The sequence below is a fragment of the Pinus tabuliformis genome, chromosome J, assembly GCF_031772625.1.
Source record: "Pinus tabuliformis cultivar Carrire ecotype Pingquan chromosome J, CPIR1, whole genome shotgun sequence".
NCBI lineage: Eukaryota > Viridiplantae > Streptophyta > Pinopsida > Pinales > Pinaceae > Pinus > Pinus tabuliformis.
Window position 1 is genome coordinate 300764029 of NC_142295.1, and position 23765 is coordinate 300787793.

Consider the following 23765-nt stretch of genomic DNA (forward strand, 5'->3'; position numbering starts at 1 on the left):
AATGTTATTCTGGCATCAACACTTTTCGGTTTCACCCTGTTTTTTCATGTTTCTTTGGGGTTTTTTTGCTAGAGTTCTCATTTTGAGGTAACTTTGTTTTGAGTCTTGTATTTTAGTAAATTACACGAGAAATTTCATATCTACACATTAATTTCTACAAAATAAACTAGCATATTCGTATCTCTACATATACACTATTAGAAACCACATCAATCTCTCCATACACTGTAAAAAACAACATAGTGATATCAAGCCTCTGTTGCTCGTTGCTCTCTGCATTCTCTCAATCAGATATGCAACAAAAACATGACATTAAGTCCTTCAAATCTTCATCAAACCAATATATCTTCAAATAATAATCCAATCATTGAATATTTTGTTCAGGTCTCCTTTATATCTTTCATTGAGGAATAGATTTGAGCCTCCTCACATGCCCTAGTGCACACCTATTCGAAACAAGACACAATAAAATCAAAAAAAGCACACACTAGTTGTTCAATCTTCTTCTCCTTTTATAACCTCTATCCCTTTCCAATACCAAGAGAAAATCCCATGGATATTTTGATAGGAAACTTTGAGAGGATCAAATGGACCTTGCTCGAACTTCCAGAAGATTACCTTGGGAAAAAAACGGGTTTTAGCCCATGTTCTTACAAGTAGTAATGCACCTCTCCCCTTTGGGAAGTGTGTTATAACTCATGTCTTGAACACAAAACCTATACTGCGATAGGTGGTAATTCTCCTCCAACAAAGGTAACCCGCGTTACTCTTTTTCCATGCCCTGAAAGCTGTCAAAACACAGTCAAACTTTCCTCAAATTTTCTCCAACTTCTAACATGCCTTTTCCAACACCTGGGTGTCTTGTCAAGCTTTGATAAGGCTTCAATAACACCTCACAAACCTCAGTAAACCTTCTCCAATCAACCGCCTATGTATCTTTAGTTTTCTTCACCTTCAAGCAACTCCAATCCTTGTCCATCATTCTACAATTGAACTAGACCTTGAGCAAGATCTTGCAACTCATATGCAATCATCAAGACACAACTATAATCATCAGGACACTTGTAATACATTTCCAATCATGAGGAAACATCCTCCATCTATGACCTATCTAGAGACATCAATCCCACATTCATACCAATAGTGTTATAATGTGACAAAATCATGACATAGTGGATAAGTTGACATATAGGTTGACATCAAGTACAACACATTAGTTATAATGCCAACAAAGAGATGATTTGGTTATAAATGTTTATAGAGGAATCAAGAAAGAAGCATGAGAATGGTATGTTGTATAGTTATAGAAGAGTTTCATTCATCTTTCAAAGAACTTAGTGCTCCATTATAAGTTAAAGCATATACAACTTACATAACATATCGTAAAATCAATTTTAGAAGATGAATGGATAGCTAAAGTTGAAAAAGATACATACTAGCCAAAATATTTTATAAATGTTAATGAAAGAAATAACAATGGAGAAATATAGTTTCCACTCAATTTTAGTTGGCCTTCAAGCATGATGGTGAAGATGAGAAACTTGCTAGGTTCGGTTGACGGTGCTGAACCTGCCAACATGTCAGGGGATCTCCCCTGTAAGAAGTCCCAATTAGACCTCCGACTATTTGTTGTAGGAGTCCTAGCAGTGGGTCGTACAATAATGCCTTAACCGCGATTTCGCACAGAGGCAAGTAAGATAACTCTAATGGTAGCAAGGGTGTGACATACGGAGTGAGCCAAGGAAGGTGCATGAGAGGTTCTAACACACGGGGGTTGAGATGAGTGCGCCCCTTGGAAACCTGTGATAGCATGGAGTTAAGAAGGGAACACACGAGAAAATATGCATCACAACATGTAAGGAAAGTTATCTAGCAATCCAAAGGGATGGTTAAACCAACAGCATATTTCAGAAAGATTTATACATACATATACAGAAATAGCTATGCATGCATGCATAAGTAAACAAATACATATATCATTTAGAGTAAACAGATAGATGAAATACAATACAACATATGCATGAAATGTGCTAGCTCTTGTTATATTAAGAAGTGTAAGTTCCAGTCATACAATACATCCATGTCCAACCACTAGTTCTGACAACGGAACGTTACATCCACAACCGCCTGCTCCTCCAAAGAGATGTACTAGCTCTGTGCAGTGAAGAAACTAAGGCTCATTACAATACTGTCGAAGATCTCTCTAATATAGTCCTATCAGAAGCTTGGCTAACCAAAAGCCTCTACAATGAGTTATGAGGAACTATTTATAGCAAAGGGTGGGGTGGCCCTTGACATTCCCCTTTGTGACAGTTCATCTACCCTCATGACTCTTCATCTACTCTATGACTGTTGCATCGACTATCAACGCTTGAACGCTTCAACTTACACTTGACAGGACGTTACATACAATCTTCACATGTACCCATGTGAGACAAAATGGCTTCAGCAAGCTATGCAAGACATCACTAACACTCGGACCGTTGTGGTGAGACCAACTCTTGACATCCTTGTGATGGTTGATGGTGGCGAACTAATGCCAAGCTTGTTCGTCTGTGATGGTTTTCGTGCGTGCAATGGTGACATCTTGCTGAAGCGAACTCTTGCCTCAGTTGCATGTGTGTACACTGATGGTCGTCCTGGTGTGACCGGACTGGAAACATGTTGATGTATAGTTTCTACGTTGCTCTCCAAGCATGTGCTGGTGGTTGTATGTATCAACTTGTTGAGGTACATGTTCAGCTCCAGTTGGACTTGCTTCTTGTCTTTGCCTCAATGAGTGTGCCGAATGGGTGGGATTGCATGCATGCGCACAATGACATGCATGTTGTTACATTCCCTTGCATGCCAACAACAACACTGCTCACCTTGTCTGCTTCGTGCCAGCTGCTGGGATGGATCTATAACTTGTACGAGCGCAGTTTCATCCGTAAGTGCATGTTGCGCCCCCTGCTGTACCTATTCTTGTTGTAACTCATTCTCTCGTCTATGCAGCTCCTGTTCTTCCTTGAGTTGCTGCTTCAGCACATGCAACTCCTTCTTTGTTATGTTCTCTACCTTTGCGCGATATTCATGTCATGCCGTCACCTCCTAGCCTGAGTCTCCAAAGTTTCTTTTATCACAAGTGGATTTTCTTGAGCTTGCAACTTTGTTCCGCCTCTGTGTTGTCAACAACATTCCTCTTGCATTCGTTGCATCTAGTATGTTTCCTTCAGCTGTTGTTGATGGTGCTGCTTGTTGTGATGTTGCTGCGCTCATATCTTGATGTCCTTGTCTATGAACAACTTGATGTCCTCATGGGTAGGCAAGTTCATAGAAACTTTATCAACTTCATCCCCAAGCATACTCTGAACAATGTCTTCAACTCTGCTCTCTTGGAAACCATTGTACCTGTGCTGTTGAGAGGCAGATGAACACTTGCAATACCTGGAGACATGGAAACACTCATGGCAAGAAATCTGTCAGTTGAAATCCAAAATTAACTTGAGAACTTACTTGCAACATACCTGTGTGACTCATCATGAAGGTTGCGCAATTTCTGCCGAGAGGTTAGGAGACTGACTACCAAGACTACGTAAGGCATAGTTCAGGCTATCAGGAGGCTGACTAACTGCTGGAACTGTGCAATGCACAATCCAGCCTAGCCTGCTAGGGACTGAAACTGCGCAATGTGTAATTTCAGTCAGCAGTGACATGCAACCAGCGAACTGCATTCTGCAGTTTCTGGGGTCGTCGAGACACTACCTCCAAGAATTGCACAATGCAAGCCTGGAGATCGGTGCCTGGCTAGATTTGTACAAATTTTGGAAAGAAGGCAGAGCCTTCACTTCTAGAAATGCGCAGTGCTAGCCGAGCAATGCATAGTCTAGGCCAAGGCAACCCAGTTCGACCGGCAGGTGACGGAAAATATGAGAAGTGTGAATGCATGAGGAGATGAGTGCAAACAAGAGTGAATGATCATTCATGCAAACAACACGTGTAGGATTTAGGAAATGCGAAAGCATGCAAATGTGTGAAGCGAGTCACTACAACGATGACCGTCCGTGCAAAAACAGTTCCATGCATGCAACAACAGTGAGATGAAAACGAAAATTGAAACGGTGCTAGTACAAGCTAGTATGCATGTAAACGACAACAAGCACTCACTGAAATCGAGCAGACAACACTCACACAAAGTGAAACACAAAAAGTGACAGAAATGCAGTGCAAGTCATGAACAACGAGCTTACCCCAAGACAACTGAGTTGAATGTGCCAACGACTCCTAGATGCAATGTGGGATGCCAGAGCTACAAGGTTGATGTGAGGAATGAGCTCTGCAGTGTCCAGTTGATGAGTTTTGATAAGATCAAGGTTGTGACGTGCATGCCACAAATCTAGGAAAAGCGACACTTGGCAGGAGGTTTTTGAGATGATCCTTGCATGTAACCTCCAGCTGCTAAAAATAGATCCTTGAATCAAGGGATTCCTTTGCATGTTGCCTTGGGAGGAGCAACCCATGCATGAAAATCAGTTTTGCTCAGTCCCAGAGGGAACCAATCAACTCAACTGCACATGCAAGAGCCTGCTCAACTGCTGGGAGAAAATGCGCATTTCTGGGAGGGAGTTGGGCTGACTTCCTAGGAGATTTGCGCAATTTCTGGGCAGAGCAGCTGACTTCTACCCAAGATTGCGTAATTCCTGGGCTGAGTAGCCCTAATAGGAAGAATTGCACAATTTTCTTAGTGAAGCTTGACTGGCAGATTTGTGCAATTCTAGAGCCTAGCAGGCTGCCAGACAGAATTGCGCAATTTCTGGAGGGAAGGCTGGTTGCCCTCCAGAATTGTGTAATTTCTTAAGGGAGCTACTCAGCCTGCAACTGGACCAAGTTCAGAAGAACAACCTGTGAGGGGAATGCAACAAGCTCTGATGAACAAGCTATCATTCTGCAAGAAAATCACTGAAGGTTCTGTACTTGACGATGCAAGACATGTTATTGCAAAAGGTTGGTAGGGAGGCTCAAAGATGAAGCTAAGGAAAAATTTGTAGGGTGTTTGTAGCCACTACAACAGTTCCAAAGTTGAAGCATAGTCCAATAGGTTCACTAACAATGGAGTTGTTGTAATCAGTCTCCAAGTGGGAGATTATTGGTTGGGGAGCCTTATTATCTTCTTGATTTAGAGGTCTTGTTTTCTAGTCATGCTTGTACCCTAGTTCTTAATGGGAGATGTTGGGGGGCAAGTTACACTACTATTGTCACAAGGTGGTCCATGGGGGGTAGTTAAAATTCTTTGGATCCCTCCCTAGTGTGTGTTCCTTGAAACAACCCGAGGGAGAATTTGTTTGGAAAAATTGTTGAAAAGTGTGCAACAAGAAACGCTTGTTGAGAATGCAACAAGATGATGGAGCTTAGTGAAAAGAGTCGCCTTCACTAAGTGGGCCCGCAGGAAAATTATGGCGCAAGTTCTATTTTTTATCACAGTGCGGGTGATCACAGTGTGGGTGATCACAGTGTGGGTGACCACAGTGTGAGTGATCATAGTGTGAGTGATCAAAGTCTATTTTTAGACTGGCTGTCAAAAATAGAAAAGTCAAATATTATTGTCTCATAATAATATTTGGACTATAAACTTGATCTTATTCTCTTGGAGCACTTCAGGATGAGCTACAAATGTGGTACATGCAAATCCCAGAGGGAAATACGTGGTTACCTATGGGATGACTAATATTTGCATGCAGGACTTCAGTTAGAACTCAAGTGGGTTGAGTTTAGTGGACTGGAGGTGCAGTTGATGGAGTTGTGTTCAGTTTAGCTTTGTTAAACTGGTTGTATTTAGTCTAACTAGCAAATAGACTATAGATGAGTTGGGTGAATTATTTATTAATTAATTCACAAGTTATTAACTCATAATGCAACTATAGAATACATCAGTTAACTCAGTTGCATGTCAGTGCATGTTCAGTTCAGCAGGGACAGGTATTAGAGGATCAGATTGCTATCAGTTGTGACTATAGCTATGCATGATGATTTGCACAATTAGAGGGATTGAGTATGCCAATGAATTGGCCAATATCAAGAATTGTAGCCTGTGCTCACGTCCAACAGAGTGTGAGTGATTATTTGCAGGTCAAATACGAGTTTGGTAAGCCATTCTCATCAGTTCTTGAGCAGGTATTGAGCTGGAGAGGCAGGCAAGCAGTGGAATAGATTTGGAGATCATATCTGAGATGTATTGTGTGTAATAGGTGGAGCTGGTACTGGATTGCTTGTGATAAGCATTGTACTTTTTAACGTTACATGATTCAATCAATATACAGATAGTGTGGGGTTTTTAGCGAGATGCTTTCCCCGGGATACATACTGTGTTAATGAGTTTGATTGATGCTTCTATGTGTGCCTGTGAATGTTTTTGCTTCTGTAAATTGATGATTAATGTAGAGGAGATTATGTATTATACATGTTCCGCTTATAAGTGTATAATCAGGATAATCTCTGTGAATATGTGTCATATTATTCAAAATTTCTACATGGTATCAGAGCTGCTTGATATGTAGAAGAGATTTTTACAGGATATCAAGCGAGGATTGATCATCGGATCTATTATTCAAAAAGTGTTTACATTTTATTTCTTCAGGAAGAGTCTGTAATTGGGCCAGGTAGCCTCTGGATTCATCCTTCTTTTGGAATGTGAGATATCCGGTGAATGCCCAGACAGTCAATCTCTGTACAAGAAATACTTTGTTCTCACGAATTCTAGATCGGAAGCGGTTGAGTTTTTGAGCTGGTGGAATTCGAATTTAATTCCAAAGCAAGAGATAAAACTCAGAAACATTAAGTGTGAGAATGGAGATAGTATGCCCCAGTATCTCACGAAGTTCACCCAATGCTGGGATGAGCTGGGAACTGTGGGGGTGACTATTGGATGAGGATGGTGAGTCTAGCACTCCTTGACCTTCCTAAGAGTTGGCATAGCTACCAGGACTCGGTGAATGGAAGGGAGAAACTGCCAGGATGGGAGAGACTTTGGTCGGATCTTGTGCAGGAGGAGATTAGATGAAGCACCAGAGATGGCTCTTCATCCATGCAGGATGAGGAGAACTGTGCCTTAGCGAGTAAGGTGAAGAAGGGGAAGGAGAAGGGTTCTCTTTCCAAATCCAGTTCTTCCAGTGGTGGGAAGAAGGTTGACAAGGCGAAGGTGAGATGCTTTCGTTGTCATGAGTTGGGTCATTATGCTACTAATTGCCCAAAGAAGAAGTCCAAGAAGGGATCCGAGGAAGGATCTGAAGGTGAAGCACTTGCTTCACAGTTTGAGTTGGATTTCACACTCTTCACATGCATGGTTTCATCCATGATGGGAAGTGGTTGGTTTCTTGACAGTGGAGCTTCTTTCCACATGTCCGGTGACAAAAGTTTGTTCAGTACTTTGGAGGAGAAAGATCTCCAGATACTCATAGGGATGGGTAATGATGAGAAGTATAGTGTCTCAGGTGTAGGCACGGTTATTTTTTAGAGGGAGCATGGAGCTCGCCTTACCTTGACCGATGTCAAGTATGTACCAGGACTGAAGAGAAACTTGGTGTCGATCGCGATGCTGGAATATAGAGGCTATGATGTAGTATTCAGTAAGGGAAAGGTTTTCCTTCAACACATCATCACTAGACAAGTGAAGTAGATTGGTTCATGGGTCAAGAACCTATATGCTCTTGAGGTTCAAGATGCATGCAAAGCCTTGAGCAGCGAGGCAACTGATGGAGACTTGGTGGTTGAGAGGGAGCGTATATTACCTCTCAACATGCAGAGCCAGAAGAAGTCTCAGACGATTGTGGAGGAGCCATGATTGGTGCAGCATCTTTAGGAGGTTGTGGAGCAGCCACAACAAGGGAAGCTGAGAGGAGATCGAGTAGAGACATCTACTCAAGCAGAGATCTCCAGTAGGGGGAAACTTTGAGCCAGGTGGGCTGAGGGATCACATGCAACCATACCTCCAGGTAGGAGGTAGGTGATGTGGATTGATTGTCCCAAGGAGGAGGGGCAGGATCCTTGAGGTACCCAACCTCGTGGATGAGACCTTGCTACGGGAGACCCAGATGTGTAGTAGCAGGAACTGACTGATTGGGTAGAGACAGATGCGGATGGAGCGGCAGAGAGAGCGACAGTGCAGGGAATCCCAGGATAGCGCATAGCTAGCAGGCTGCAGCAATGCGAGAGGCACAAGTGTTTTACACAGTGCTAGGTGGCAGAGAGAGGTGTGCAATGGTGCGAGATGCATGGAGATGTTATAGTAGTGCAGATGTCAGAGAGGGAGCACTTGTCAGCAGCAGGTAGAGCTTCAGCATCAGAGGATGTTTCTAGCCCAACAGGGAGGTCAGTTGGGAGGTGCAGTGCGGATGCAATGTTGGGAGATAGAACTAGCAGCAGCACAGATGCAGTCAGAGATCAAGTGACAGAGGCTAGAGTAGTCAGATACTGAAGAGCACAGAGATGCAGAGTTTTCAGTTGACAGAGGCAATAGCAGTCAAAGACTTTGATGACAAAGCAAGTGGACCGGCCAGATGTGTTGCATGCAGAACACTCCAGAGTTTCAGGATCGGGTTTGAGAGGAAGCCTTTCTTGTTGAGAGGGAGTGTTGAAAAGTGTGCAACAAGAAATGCTTGTTGAGAATGCAACAAGATGATGGAGCTTAGTGAAAAGAGTCGCCTTCACTAAGTGGGCCCGCAGGCAAATTATGGCGCAAGTTCTATTTTTTATCACAGTGTGGGTGATCACAGTGTGGGTGATCACAGTGTGGGTGATCACAGTGTGGGTGACCACAGTGTGAGTGATCACAGTGTGAGTGATCAAAGTCTATTTTTAGACTGGCTGTCAAAAATAGAAAAGTCAAATATTATTGTCTCATAATAATATTTGGACTATAAACTTGATCTTATTCTCTTGGAGCACTTTAGGATGAGCTACGGATGTGGTACATGCAGATCCTAGAGGGAAATACGTGGTTACCTATGGGATGACTAATATTTGCATGCAGGACTTCAGTTAGAACTCAAGTGAGTTGAGTTTAGTGGACTGGAGGTGCAGTTGATGGAGTTGTGTTCAGTTTAGCTTTGTTAAACTGGTTGTATTTAGTCTAACTGGCAAATAGACTATAGATGAGTTGGGTGAATTAGTTATTACTTAATTCAAAAGTTATTAACTCATAATGCAACTATAGAATACATCAGTTAACTCAGTTTCATGTCAGTGCATGTTCAGTTCAGCAGGGACAGGTGTTAGAGGATCAGATTGCTATCAGTTGTGACTATAGCTGTGCATAATGATTTGCACAATCAGAGGGATTGAGTATGCCAATGAATTGGCCAATATCAAGAATTATAGCCTGTGCTCACGTCCAACAGAGTGTGAGTGATTATTTGCAAGTCAAATACGAGTTTGGTAAGCCATTCTCATCAGTTCTTGAGCAGGTATTGAGCTGGAGAGGCAGGCAAGCAGTGGAATAGATTTGGAGATCAGATCTGAGCTGTATTGTGTGTAACAGGTGGAGCTGGTACTGGATTGCTTGTGATAAGCATTGTACTTTGTAATGTTACATGATTCAATCAATATAATATACAGATAGTGTGGGGTTTTTAGCGAGATGCTTTCCTCGGGATACATACTGTGTTAATGAGTTTGATTGATGCTTCTATGTGTGCTTGTGAATGTTTCTGCTTCTGTAAATTGATGATCAATGTAGAGGAGATTATGTATTATACATGTTCCGCTTATAAGTGTATAATCAGGATAATCTCTGTGAATATGTGTCATATTATTCAAAATTTCTACAAAAATTGCCTTGTAAAATATTTTAATTTCATAGTCAATCTAGATCATTCATCATTAGGTCATAGATGTGACAATAGAAGTTATTTTAAGGTTTTTTGAGCTAGAGGGAAACACTTCTTTTATGAGCAGCCTGCATTGTGCCTGTATTATTTTTGATAGAGCACTTCCATTGAGAGTGAGGAGACTATGAGAAAGAAAAGAGGATGTTGTCGTGGATGTGTTGCAGTGTGTATCACTTCTTTTTGTTGGATGGAATAAAAGGAAGGACACACTATTTCTACGTGGACGTAGACCAAATTGGGTGAACCACACATATTGGTGTTTGCTTTGTTTTGTTTTAGTCTATGTTTTATTTTGGCATTCATGTTGATTTTATTGTTATATGATCTTGTTCCTAAAACATTGGGATATATGGGGTCTAAGCTACTATTTAAGTAATTATCCTCTTACCATTTGTGTTTGAATTCCCATACATCTTGGAATATTACTCAGTGAGCATCTAACCTAGAAATATAATACAGGGGTTAATCCTAAAGAATTTAACCTAAGTATTATGAAAATTAAAATTTTAAAGATATACGGATACCTAGGTAAGGAATTAAACCCTAGGGATATTCACCCCCAATATATTAGACCTAGCCTGAAATTTAACAAATAAATGAAATAAAATCAATTCATACCTCACTTGCATTGTTTTTTTTGTAATATCTCCTTCCTCAATGAAAACATGCATAGCTAGACCCTTCTATAATCACGTTAGGAAATTCACTCAGGAAAATAAAGAATATACCACACAAATATTGAGCAAGTAATATTATCCAATTAGTTTCTAACTGCAAGAAATGAGGGAGGCACCACTTTATATATGTGAGGCACTCCCTAAAACCATACATGAGATACAATGTGATTGAAACAATACGAGGTGGTCATACCATGTGCTTAAGTAAATCATGAACCAAATAACGTGTTCCCAAGTGAAACCACAGGAGAACATCATACGTGGTTACTAAAAATCCTCAATCATAGGGGTACCATCCTCAATCAAGGGTCAAAATCCACGTGTGAAGTCAAAACCAAGAGAGAAACCTTGAGAAAAACCAAGAGGACTCTCACACATGTGAGAATCAAGGAATATATGAGGTGTTCCCTTGTCGAAGGCTCTAGAACCACCACACATGTGAATAGAAAATAAAACATGAAATGCACCCTTCTAGAAGGCTTTAAAAACCTCACACATGTTATTTAGGAGAAATAGTGCACCTAGGAGAGGTGTTCACACACACAACAAGTAAATACCCCATCTAATAAATTAAGAATCACTCCCATGTGAGAGAAAAAGGTCCAAAAGAGGTGCGCTCCAGATGTGTTCTATGATATCATGTTGTGACCACCCCAATAGTATCATGTTTAATCCATATGCTACTAGAGTGAAAGTGATGATGTAGACACCTCTATAATGATTTTATTATACTATCATGGATCCTTAAGTACTGAAACATATCCCAATGCAATGTCATGGATCCTAAAAAGTGTGATGGATATCTTGATGTTTACATATTTTTGTGATTGCTAGTATATGGATGCCAAGGAAATATCATGGATCCTTATGCAAGTTCATGGATCTGAATGTGGAAGACCCATCTATAATAGCAAATCAAATGTCAACAAAGTCATTAGTCAATTCATAATAAGTTCTCTTCCAACGACATCATAACTTAAGTTAATTTTATAATTTTCATACGTTTACCATGGTGGTACAACCTTAGTCTTATTACATGCTCCAATGCCTAAGTAAAGAAGTATTTCCTTGGTCACTCAATGGAAATAGGTAAGGTAATGGATTAACTTATGGAAGCGGAAAAAAATCATGTATTAACCTTCAAAGTCATACATGTTAAATATCTTCTAACTAGTCAAACTAGTTTTCTAGAGCTAGGAACCTTTATTTTGTACATGCAGACCTTTTTTAGAGGGAGGTATACTTAGAGTTACTACATCGATTCTTTTTTATATTGTTTTTTCTTTTATTTTTTAGTTCCAATTTTTAGCATAGGACTTAGAGGTAATGGCCTTTTTAAGAAGGTGTCATAGATCTAGCTTTATCACTTTAAATTTTCTAACTTTCCATGCTCTTCACGTCAACCTTTTGGCTTCATTTGTCTTTGACTTACATTGTCCTTCAATTTACATAACTAGGCCTTGTTGGATGAAAATTTTATAAGCCAAAAATGAATGAGATTAATATCTTTTAATGAAATGAGTGTAGAAATTTAATGTGTAGATATGAAACTTCTCATGTAATTTACTAAAACACAAGACTCAAATGTACTCCACTCATCTACGGAATTCAATTCACAATCACAAGCATAAATCATAAACATGAATCAATATTAAACACACATACACAAATATTTATCTATGGGAAAGCAACTCCTCAAAACCCCTTCCTATCTGTATTACATTAATCAAAGAATAGAGATGAAGTACAATGCTTTCTCAATCTTGAGCAACCTCTGCAATTGTATAAGTTATCTCTCTCCCTAACTGGCTGACTCCGGCCAACACTTAGTCAATTTTCTTGTCCTCCAAGCTCCTATTTCATTGCATTGTTCAATGAGGAATTGGGCCCCTATTTCATAGGAATTTTCCACCAAGGAATTGTGTAATTCATCTAGGCTCATCCTCTGACTGCATTCACCACCTGTACACCTCATAATAGTCTACAATTGATAGTAGACTATCTTGGAACCTCCACCTCAACTAGGTAACTCGAATTATCTGCATGCAACTATTATTTTAGATTGATTGATTAGTTAACTGGTTGATCAGTGAGTGTGACTAAAGTCACACTACACAACTTGACCTTCCACTAGTTCCTTTAACAGTTAGAACTAGTTTAACTCACAAGAACTCAATTTCACTAATTTAAATTGTTAGAAATTAGCAATCACTCATACTGAAATGAATTGAATTATTCCAACTCGAATTATCTAAGCTAACTAAGTGACACAAGCCATTTCACTCAAGCTAACTCATCCAAGTTGTCTACTGAAATAGAAATTCAAAATTTCTCTCTAGTTTGATCAAGGCATGTCAAACTGATATTTTCTTGTTGCATTTTCAATAATCCCTCTCTGCAAGAAATGGATTGTCATATATCCCAATCCTACCTCTATGGGACTCGAATTTACCCTTTGACAAAGTTTTTGTCAAAATATCTACATCTTGTTCCTTTGTTGGAATGTAATCAAGCAACATGATCCTCCTCTACACACAATCTTGTAGATGGTGATACCAAATATCTATATTCTTGGATTGATTGTGAAAGAAACATTTTTTTATAGAGCTCAATGTAACTATAATTGTCACAGTATACCACAGTAGAATCCATCATCTGACCAAAAATCCCCACAAGAATCTTTCTCATCCAAATCGCCCCACATGCTTCTTAACTTGCAACCATGTATTCTGCTTATGCCGAGTTGAGTGCCTATGATCTTTTCTTCCTGTTTTACCAAGAAACCACTACATAACCAACACTAAAAATTCCTCATGGTGTACTCTTCTTGTCTGGGAATCCCCACCCAATCTACATCTCTAAAGCCACACAACTTCACTCTCTCTATCTGTTTGTACCATAATCCAAACTGGGTGGTGCCTCTAAGGAATCGTAGAACATGCTTAGCTACCCTACAAAAAACTTTGGTAGGCCTAACCATATCTTGACTGCGTAATGCATATCTGGTCATTTTTTCATGAAATACGTTAGTGCGTCCACAAGTTTCTGATAGATGGTAGCTTCCACTAGTTCACCTGAAGTAGTATCCTCTTTTCTCCAACTAGTGGCTAGAGGTATCTCCATGGGTTTGCTATTCTCCATGTGAAACATCTTCAATGTCTCATTAGCATACTTTCCTTGAGAGACAAATTGTTGTCCATCTCCTTGCCATACTTCCAATTCAAGGAAGTAGTGCATGATCCCCATGTCCTTCATTTAAAATTATCTTGCAAGATCCTCCTTGCAAGATATGATCAAATTCTCATCACCGGTTAAAATTAGATCATCGACATATAAGACAATAACCAATAATTTACCTTAAAACATAATATGATAAAGGTTTTCATCTGCTTCACTTTTGGTGAAGCCCAACCCAGTGAGATAGTTGTCGATCCTGGTGTACCAAGCACGGGGTGCTTGCTTGAGGCCATACAATGCTTGCTTGAGTCTACACACATGTAACTCTCGGTCAAAGGTCTCAAAACCTTCTAATTGCTCAATGTACACCTCTTCCTCAATAACTCCATCGAGGAATGTTGTCTTCACATCCATCTGGTGGATCTTCCACCCCATCAGTGCTCACAAGAAAGTATAGATCTAGTGGATGAATACCTTGCAACTAAGGGAAAGGTTTCCTCATAGTCAATTCCCTCAACTTGAGAGGATCCCTTGGCCACAAATATGGCCTTATACTTCTCTATGCTTCCATCTGTTACATTCTTTACCTTGTAAAGCCATCTCGAACCCGCCACTAATTTGTTTGTTGGTCTTGGGACCACTTCCAAAACATTATTTTTAACAATGGAATCATACTCTTCAACCATTCCATCAACCCATATTGGTTTCTCTACTTCTTCCTCGAAAGAGGTTGGCTTGGTCTCGACCAACTCTGTCATTAGAGCCATGTAGCATGTGTACCGATCTGGCGACCTTATCTACCTGTGTTGAGAAGTGGGTGCTCCAATAGTCTCTCTAGCATCATGCATCAACCTCTTAGCTTTCTCTGGTTCATTTTCTTCCTTCTCTAGATGTTTTTGCTTGAGTGGATGTCTCCACTCACTGCTCCTCAACTTGTGGTTGCTCCAAAACTTCCCGAGGTCCCTCCTTTGGAGCCAAAAGCTCCTGATCTACCTGCAACTGAAGCTACCTCTCAAGAGAAAATCTCATTGCCTTCTCATCAAAATTCACATCGCTTCGAACAAATCTCATCTTGAGGGATGGAAGATACACACAGTAATTGTGAAGAGTTTTTGTGTAACCCACAAGTATCCCCAATTCAGTTGTTGGCTTAAGCTTCTCCCTGGAGTCTTTGGAGACATGGCAGTAAAAAAATGCTCCAAAGATCCTGAAGTGAGACACATTTGGATTTCTCCCCGAGAAATCCTCCTCCAATTCATTCCTAGAATCCGATGAGGACTCTGGTTCTGAAAGTATATGGTTGTGTTGCATTCCTCTTCCCACAATTACAGTGGTAGGCCTTGGTCATGCAACATTTCCCTCGCTACTCCCACAACACAACGGTTCTTTCTGTCAGCCACCCCATTCTGTTGTGGATTGTGGGGTGTTATCGACTCCTATTGAATGCCTTCTTTTGCACAAATTTTTTTAAACTCATTCAACACATAATCACCTCCATTATCGCTCATGAGAGCCTTCACCTTCTTGTTATTTTCCTTCTCTATCAATGCTTTGAATTCTACGAACTTGGAGAATGTCTCATCCTTCTTCTACATGAAGAATATTAAACACTTCCATGAGAAGTCATCTATAAAGATAACATAATATTTCTACATGGCAGTGGAGGCTGTCGAGAAAGGTCCTCAAATATCATAGTGGATCCTTTCAAGGGCTGCATGTGATTTGTTATCGTGATAATGGAATGAGGCTTTTGTGTACTTCTCCAAGGTGCACCTTTACATGTATCTTGTCGATCAAGTGATCCTTTGGGGAGGCATGTGGTAATCTATTGCTCTTTAGCGTGCCATCATGAAAATGGGAAAGTCTTCTATGCCATATTTCACCGACATCGCGGCTCTACACCTTCTTTGCCTTCATGCTTAATGCAAGACAATCTTCCACATCTAGCTTGTACATGTTCTTCACACGAACCCCAATCTTCTTCACTTTTCCCGTGGCTATGTGTCTTAGGAATTCTTTCCATTTGTTAAGATAACATCGTAACCACAGTCTTCCAACATAGCAACTGAAATAAGATTTTTCTTTAGGCTCAGAACATACATGACATCCTTAAGAATAAGAGGGGAGCCAAAATCCCTCTGAAAAAGTAACTGTACCAATACCGGTCACACTATACCTTCCATCATCTCCCATCTCGATGTCCATCTGGAGGTCTTTCTCCTCTAGGTCACTGAAAAATTCTCTATTTCCCTTCATGTGGAATGGGGCATGACTATCCAAGTACCATACACTCCCCATCATTGTGCTCACAATGCATGCGATAAGGGTGAAATTAAGATTGAACTGTGAAGCTAAGGCTTCACATGCCACTCCTCCCAAGGTCTTCTTGCTTGTCTTCTTTTGTGGACACTTCATGGCTTAATTCCTGAATTCATGACAATTGAAGCATTTGATTTTAGACAAGTCCTTCTTCGTTCCCCCTTAATTAGACTCTAGTTTGGATTGGGATTTCTCCTCTTTCCCCTTCTTTTCCTTTCGAACCAAGGCACAATTCTCCTCATCCTCACACTTGGATGAGGTCCCATCTCTGGTGTTCTGCCTTATCTCCTCCTATACCAAATCAAACCATATGCGCTCCCAATTTGGTAGTTTCTCCCTCTCGTTCACCGACTCTTGGTAGCTATGCTAGCTTTTGGGAAGGCCTCGAAGGGTTAGGCTTATCAAATCATCCTCTGGAATAGTAACTCCAACTCCACCAAGTTCATCATGACACTGTGTGAACCTTCTTACGTACTTCCGAATAGAATTGTTCTTCTTCATCTTGATATTTCAAAGCTTATCTTTAAGCGCCAGTTTCCTGTGGTCACTGTTGTTCTGGAACAAATCTATCAGTGCATGCCACATTGCATACGGGGTTTTTTTTCCATGGAGATTAGAGACAATGTGGTCCTTTACACCCTCCAATATGATTCTCCTCGTCTTGGCTACATACTTCCTCTATTCTACTATATATTCGATATCAAATGATCCTCATTTTGGAATGCCAATCTTGACAAATTCTTTCAACCCATAGTCCTCCAGTATGCCTCCATACAGTTATTTCAAGCAACAAATTTCGAGCTTCCCTCAAGGGTATACTCAAGCCTTAGACCATAGAACGCCATCATGCTAGCTCTAAAGAATTGATCCTGCAAATTCAATCCTCCGACAATAACAAATTTGAATTCTTTGCTCTACTATGAATCCTGCTCTTATACCATTTAGAAATGTAATGTGTAGATATGAAATTTCTCATTTAATTTTCTAAAACACAAGACTCAAATCTACTCTACTCATTTGCGGAATTCAATTCACGATAGCGAGCATAAATCATAAACATGCATCAATATTAAACACACATACACAAATATTTATCTAGGGGAAAACAACTGCTCAAAACTCCTTCCTATCTGTATTACATTAATCAAAGAATAGAGATGAAATACAATGCTTACTCAAGCCTGAGAAACCTCTGCAAGTGTATAAGCCATGTCTCTACTTGACTAATTGACTCTGGCCAACATTTATCCAATTTTCATGTCCTCCAAGCTCCTATTTCCTTGTGTTTTTCAATGAGGAATTAGGCCCCTTTTTCATAGGAATTTTCCTCCAAGGAATTGCGCATTTCATCTAGGCTCTTCCTCCGACTGCATACACCACATGTATACCTCATAATAGTCCACAACTGATAGTACACTGCCTTTGAATCTCCATCTCAAGTGGGTTACTCGAATTCTCTGCATGCAACAATTATTCTGGGCTGATTGATCAGTTAACTGGTTGATCACAGAGTTGTGACTGGAGTCACACCCCACTACTAGACCCTCCACTAGTTCCTCCAATAGTCAGAACTAGTTTAATTCACAATAACTCAATTTACTTGATTAAGATTTCTAGAAATTAACAATCACTCATACTGGACTAAACGTGAGTCTTCCAACTCGAATTATCTAAGCTAACTGGGTGACACAAGCGATGTCACTTAAACTAACTCATCCATGTTGTTTGCTGAAATATAAATTTGAATTTTCTGTCAAGTTTGACCAAGGCTAGTCAAACTGAGATTTTCTTGTGCATTTTCAACAATGAGATGAGAAGGAAAAGGGAAAAATAGAAAGTTTTAAATATAGATATGATATGAAGTATGCTAACTCAACTATATTCTTAGTAGTATGATTTGAGCTAAGTCTTGAGGATACTTAGTTAATTACAATTTTGCCCTTCATATTACAATGAGAGAAAATAATAAAATCTTTATTGGTAAGTGAGAAACTCACACACAAGAACATAACACATTGACTAAAAAAATGTTCATGCATGATGTATAATGTGAAATGTACATAACATCTGAAGTCTAAGACATAGGCAGAGGAGTTGATATAGTATGGTAAAGTCATGTGATAGAACTAATGGGAGAAACACTAAATTATCATGTCTATGATGAAATAACTAGAAAAACAAGTTTAAATTAAAAAATATGAGTAAAAAAACTCATCCAAAAAATACACCACACCCATTTTCAAGTAATTGCCCTTGAGAAAAAAACAATGACCTTTTTCAATACACTTAATCTATGCGCATTTTCCTAGTCCCATATTTTTTTGGAAGTGTAATTACATTGACATTACATATAAACTTTTAATTTTTGGGTTTAATCTTTTGAATAATATTTATTAAAGTGAGTACAAATCTCTTTAATCCCTTCAAAATTAATCTATGAGTATCTTGGTTTGGTAAACTTCTCATTTATGAGGATCCCTTTAATAAAACTTCATATCTATATGTTATATGTTATTCCAATAATTTTTAAAAATTTATTGAGATTTCCAAATCTACGCTTTCTTCAGCACTGGTGCAGCATTCTTGAGTATATTACACCACACATTAAAAACCAACTTATAAAATAATTGAGTTAGTTTGTAAATGATATCCGATTCAAATTAATAACAAATATAAACTTAAACAGCATTATCAAATATTTCCCAATATATAATAATGAATCTGTGTTATAATTAATTTTTTGATTTCTTAGTGATAGCATTCCAGAACAGTTATTATTCATCGGATGTATCTCAAACAATGAGTGGTTATGATTTGATCTTTGGGCGCTCAGTAGATCCGTAGTTATCGATAGCCAAGGCTAATGACCTTTTTGATTTTATAGAATAACGAAGCTATAAATATATTTTCCTTTATATTTTCCTTTTGCAATGTAGATCTGTAGGACATTTTGTATGACAAGTTTTTAGTGAAATATTGGATCAACTTCAAAAAACAAGTATATCACTCAACAAAGAGAGCAAAAGCTTGTGATTAAGGAACATAATATAAGTAGATCAAGAAAGCTTCAGTGAGGGAAGGAAAATGACTTGGGAACATTAATGGAAGGAAAATAACTTATAGAACATTTAACATTAAAGGAAATTATAGAATTATTAAAAGTAGGAGGGTTGAGTTTAATTGTATTTGGATATTTGAAACTAATTTTGGAAGAAATCACATTGGTAGATTTAGGTGACGTGTTTCGAACCAACGAGTGTGGTTCATCATCATGAAAGATCAGATCATAGCGATAAATTAAATAGAGATTCAATACATTCCAACGGCTATATAGAAACAGCGAAAAAAATAGTTTTTTTTTTACAATATAAGTAAAGGGACAAAATATTATAATTTATTATTTATTTTTTTATTTTTTTATTTTTTATTTTTTTAATAAATTAATAAATAATAAATAATAAATAATAAATACACTATATAAATACCCGCCTAGAGTAGCTCACGTGGCGATGGCCGTGGAAATGAAGTCTCACGGAACCGAAGATCTTGGGTTCAAATCTTGGGCTACCCCCTCCCCCTAGGGAGAAAATAAATAAAAAGTAAATATAAATAATATTACAAATATTTCTAATTAGTTATAAAATAAAAGTAAAAATAATTATCATGGCTATAAAATAAGTTAAAATTTAATATGTTTAACCAAATTTTATTTTAATTTTAATTATTTATTAATTAATTATTTAGAAACAATGATTGAGTCAAAAGGAAAAAACAAATAGAAGGAAATAAAATTAGTTATAAAGTCCATGGAGAAAAATAATTATCATGGTTATAATTTAATTTAAAAATAAATATTATTTTAATTTTAATTATTTAATATATTAAAAAAGGAAAGGACTAGAGCTAAGATAAAAGAGTTGGAATCCAGTAGCTATTGATTTTCCAACTTTCATCTCTATTAAGATTACTAGGCCTTCTCTCAATTTCTATAGCTTCCCTAAATTTAGGGTGATGACTTAGCCTCCTCATTGCATATCTGATGTTTAGTCTTCCCTAAATTTAAGGTGATGACTTAGCCTCCTCAATGCATATCTGATGTTTAGTCTTCTCAACATGCTCTGCTAAGACCAAAAAGCAGGTCCTTCCATGTTTGATATCGCCAGCATGTTCTTTAATTCTTTGATTAATGGATCAGCAGGTTTGGCCAATGTACGAGGTCCCACCCGAGCAAGGGATGACATAAACACCTTTCATATTCTTGGGGTCTACCGGGTCTTTTGCCAATTTTAAGAAACTTCTTATGGTCTGTCTGTCACCCCTTGGATGAGGGGGAAGTGAACTCCAAAACTACGATCATTTGTATTATAGATTTGGGTCATGATAGGAAGCCACAAAGTGGATACTTGAATTTGTCTTTTCACCCTTCATTAACCCAACTATACAATTTAGTTCAGAAGAATCAATTGTAAATTTGGATTATGGTAGGGAAACCACAATGTCAATACTTGAATTTGTAATTTCACTTTATAGTAATCAAAATCTACAATTAAGGATAACTAAATATTGATAGGGATGAAATCCAAAAATTCAATGACATCACCAGATTTGAATTTAGCTGCAGTATTATTCAGTCTATTCACGTAGATATTTTGTTTCTAACGCAGTTTATTCTCTGGTTTCCAGAGTATGCATATACAATGAAAGTCACTGAAAAATGTGACATTTACAGTTTTGGAGTTGTTTTGTTCGAGTTAATTACGGGAAAAAAACCACTACAACCACTTGACCAGGGAGGAGACCTTGTGACCTGGATAAGGTGTTCAATTCAGACAACACCACTGACTTCTGGAGTTTTTGATGGTAGATTAGACCTCAGCCAAAGCAGGGTGGTTGATAACATGGTTCTGGTATTAAAAGTTGCTTTGCTCTGCACCAGTGTGGCACCTTCTGACAGACCAACAATGCGGGAAGTGGTGTCAATGCTGATTGAGGCTGGTGGTGGAACCAGTAACTGAGTACATCAGAAAAACCCCACTGAATGAAAGACAACAAATAAGGATCTTGAACTTTCATCATCTACATTAGAGACACCATCAACAAATAGCGGTCTTAAACTTTCCTTATTAAGAAAAAAAAGAGGAATGGTTATTGTTTCAATGGTTGATGTGAAAAAAAATGGGTGTTTGAGGAGAAGTGGATTTGGCCGCGTACGTGTTGCTGCATTTCCTGTGTTTCTCTTTACTGGGTTTCCATTTTTGTGATTGTTTGCATTTGCACAGTGTAGCGATCATATGAATGTCATGTACTCTTTTTTTTCTCGTTGGGTTCTTCCATACAGAAATAATTTTCAGGGCTGTGTCTTACTTCTCTGTGATGGGATATTACTAAGTAGTAAATAGTTTCCACTAATCAAACTATGATAAATACAATTATTATTACCATTATTATTTTATATACAATCTTTTTGTTTATGAGATACTAATACAATTATTATTACCATTATTATTTTATATACAATCTTTTTGTTTATGAGATACTCAAAACTCTTTTAGGATAAATAAATTGGTCTTTCAAGAGGGGTGCAAGCTTTACATTTGGGCATGATTATGTCTGGTAAATGGAGGTTTTTCCAGATGTGTGAAACCTTTAAATTTGGAAATGATTATGCTTTGCAAATTATTTGTTGATGTATTGCAGTTTTTTTAGGTGTAGTTTTGTGTTGTGTGTAGTGGTGTGAGTTGTTAGTTATTTTATGTGATGTTTTAAAGAAAAATTTAAAGATGTTTTTTAGTATTTAGTATTTTTAATAGATTTATTAATATAGATGAGTGTATTTAATTTTGGGTAATTGGAATTATGTATTTATTAGCATGAAATTAGTCATATATATAATAGTATTGATAACATGTAGTTGAGTTAAGGGCTTTGTTATTTTATGTGTTCTATTCTTATTTTTTGTTATTGAAATTAACGATTATGTTATGTTATTAAACAATTTGTATATAGAAGCTGCTCTTGATACATATAAAACATACTAAGAGATATTTAAACTGATATTAGTATAATATGGAAAAGATTGATATATATTTTTCATATATGTAAGCTAATACAAAATTATTATTTAATGAAATTGTTTTACAAATCATTGTATTCATATTTATATTGTATTTATTGTTTTACAAAGTTTGACAATTTATATTTTACCCAAAAAAACAAATTCTTTGTAATTCATATAAGAAATTATGTTTTGTTATTGTTAATTTATGTGGATGATATTTTCTTATTAACAAATCATAAATATACTTGTGAGAAAAGTATATTCATTTCATATAATAATGACATTTTATTTTTAGTAAATATCATTGTTATTATTTAAATCATTTAAATTATTTAAAGAGAAAAAAACAATAAAATAAAATTTATTTACTCAAACAAAATTTAAACAAAGGAGGTTATCTTGTCTCACATAGAGTTAGAAAACCTATAAACCACCCTAGATCCATCTTAACCCCTGATCTACCAAACCCCTAGAGGATCAAATCTCTTTTTAGTTTAAAAGAGGTTTGCATCTCAAGAAATTTGATCGCTCTGGGTGCTTGGTAGATCTAGAGTTAAAATGGATTTAGGCTGGTTTAATTATTAATTATTAATTGTAAATATAATTATTAATTTTATGTTTTTTATTTTATTTTTATTTTATTTTGACCAAGTCAAATGTTAAACATTACAACATCTCTACCATACTGGGATCAAATGTTTACATAGGAGTTAAGTTTACTTATGAACCCCAAATATAAATAATTGTATTCATAAAAAGTGGATCAGGTGGGAGGAAATCTTGGATAGAATATAATATTATAGTATTATACTTTATCCAATGTTACATTTTACTCAATATTTCCCCTCACCTCCGCTAATTTTATAATTGAGTATGTTTACTTTTAAATTTCAAATATAAAGAAAAATTACAATAAAAAGTGGACTAATTGAGGGGAAATATTGGGTAAAATGTAATATTATAATATTATATTTTACCCAATATTTCTCGCAAGCTAGGAAAAAGTGGATGAAGGTAGGCATAAATATTAGATAAAATGTAATAATTACATTTTATCTCTAATTTCTCTCATCTCATCCCCTCACCCCAATTCAATTTCATAGTTAAGCTTATTCATTTCTAAACATACCATCCTACGTTTATCCAAGCTCTAGTTTTATAACACATTATTACAAATAAATTAAGAGAATATATTACATATATTATATATAAGTGATTATAAAAAATGTCATTAAAATGAAGAAACAACTATTGTTATGCACTTTGTGCAACCTTGTTTAACCTTACACTTTTAAAAACACCTTCCTGAATCACCAAATAACCTCCAGGAAGCTGCTTCTATGCATATATACACATTATGTATTCATCCATGCCTTTATGCATATATACACATCATGCTTTTATGCATATATACACATTATGTATTCATCCATTCAAGGATATAAATAAAAAATATAAAAAGGCACACAGTCACCCAACAAATCCATACAAATGCCAAGTGCGATCATATCCATAAAAACATTTTATCTTTCTATGCTACATGGATTCAACGTCCTCATATTCCACATGAATACCATGGATTCTTAATACCACAGGTCATTTTTTTTTTTAATTAATTTTTATAGGATTATTTTTATTTGTTATAACATGGCACATCTCTAGCATCTTGGGTTG

The 23765-nt window shown here is 37.4% G+C and overlaps 1 pseudogene; it reads left to right on the forward strand.

Moving 5' to 3' along the window:
- LOC149226945 (uncharacterized) overlaps positions 1-21048 on the forward strand; it is a 97267-nt pseudogene extending 76219 nt beyond the window's left edge.
- The last annotated feature ends 2717 nt before the right edge of the window (positions 21049-23765 follow it).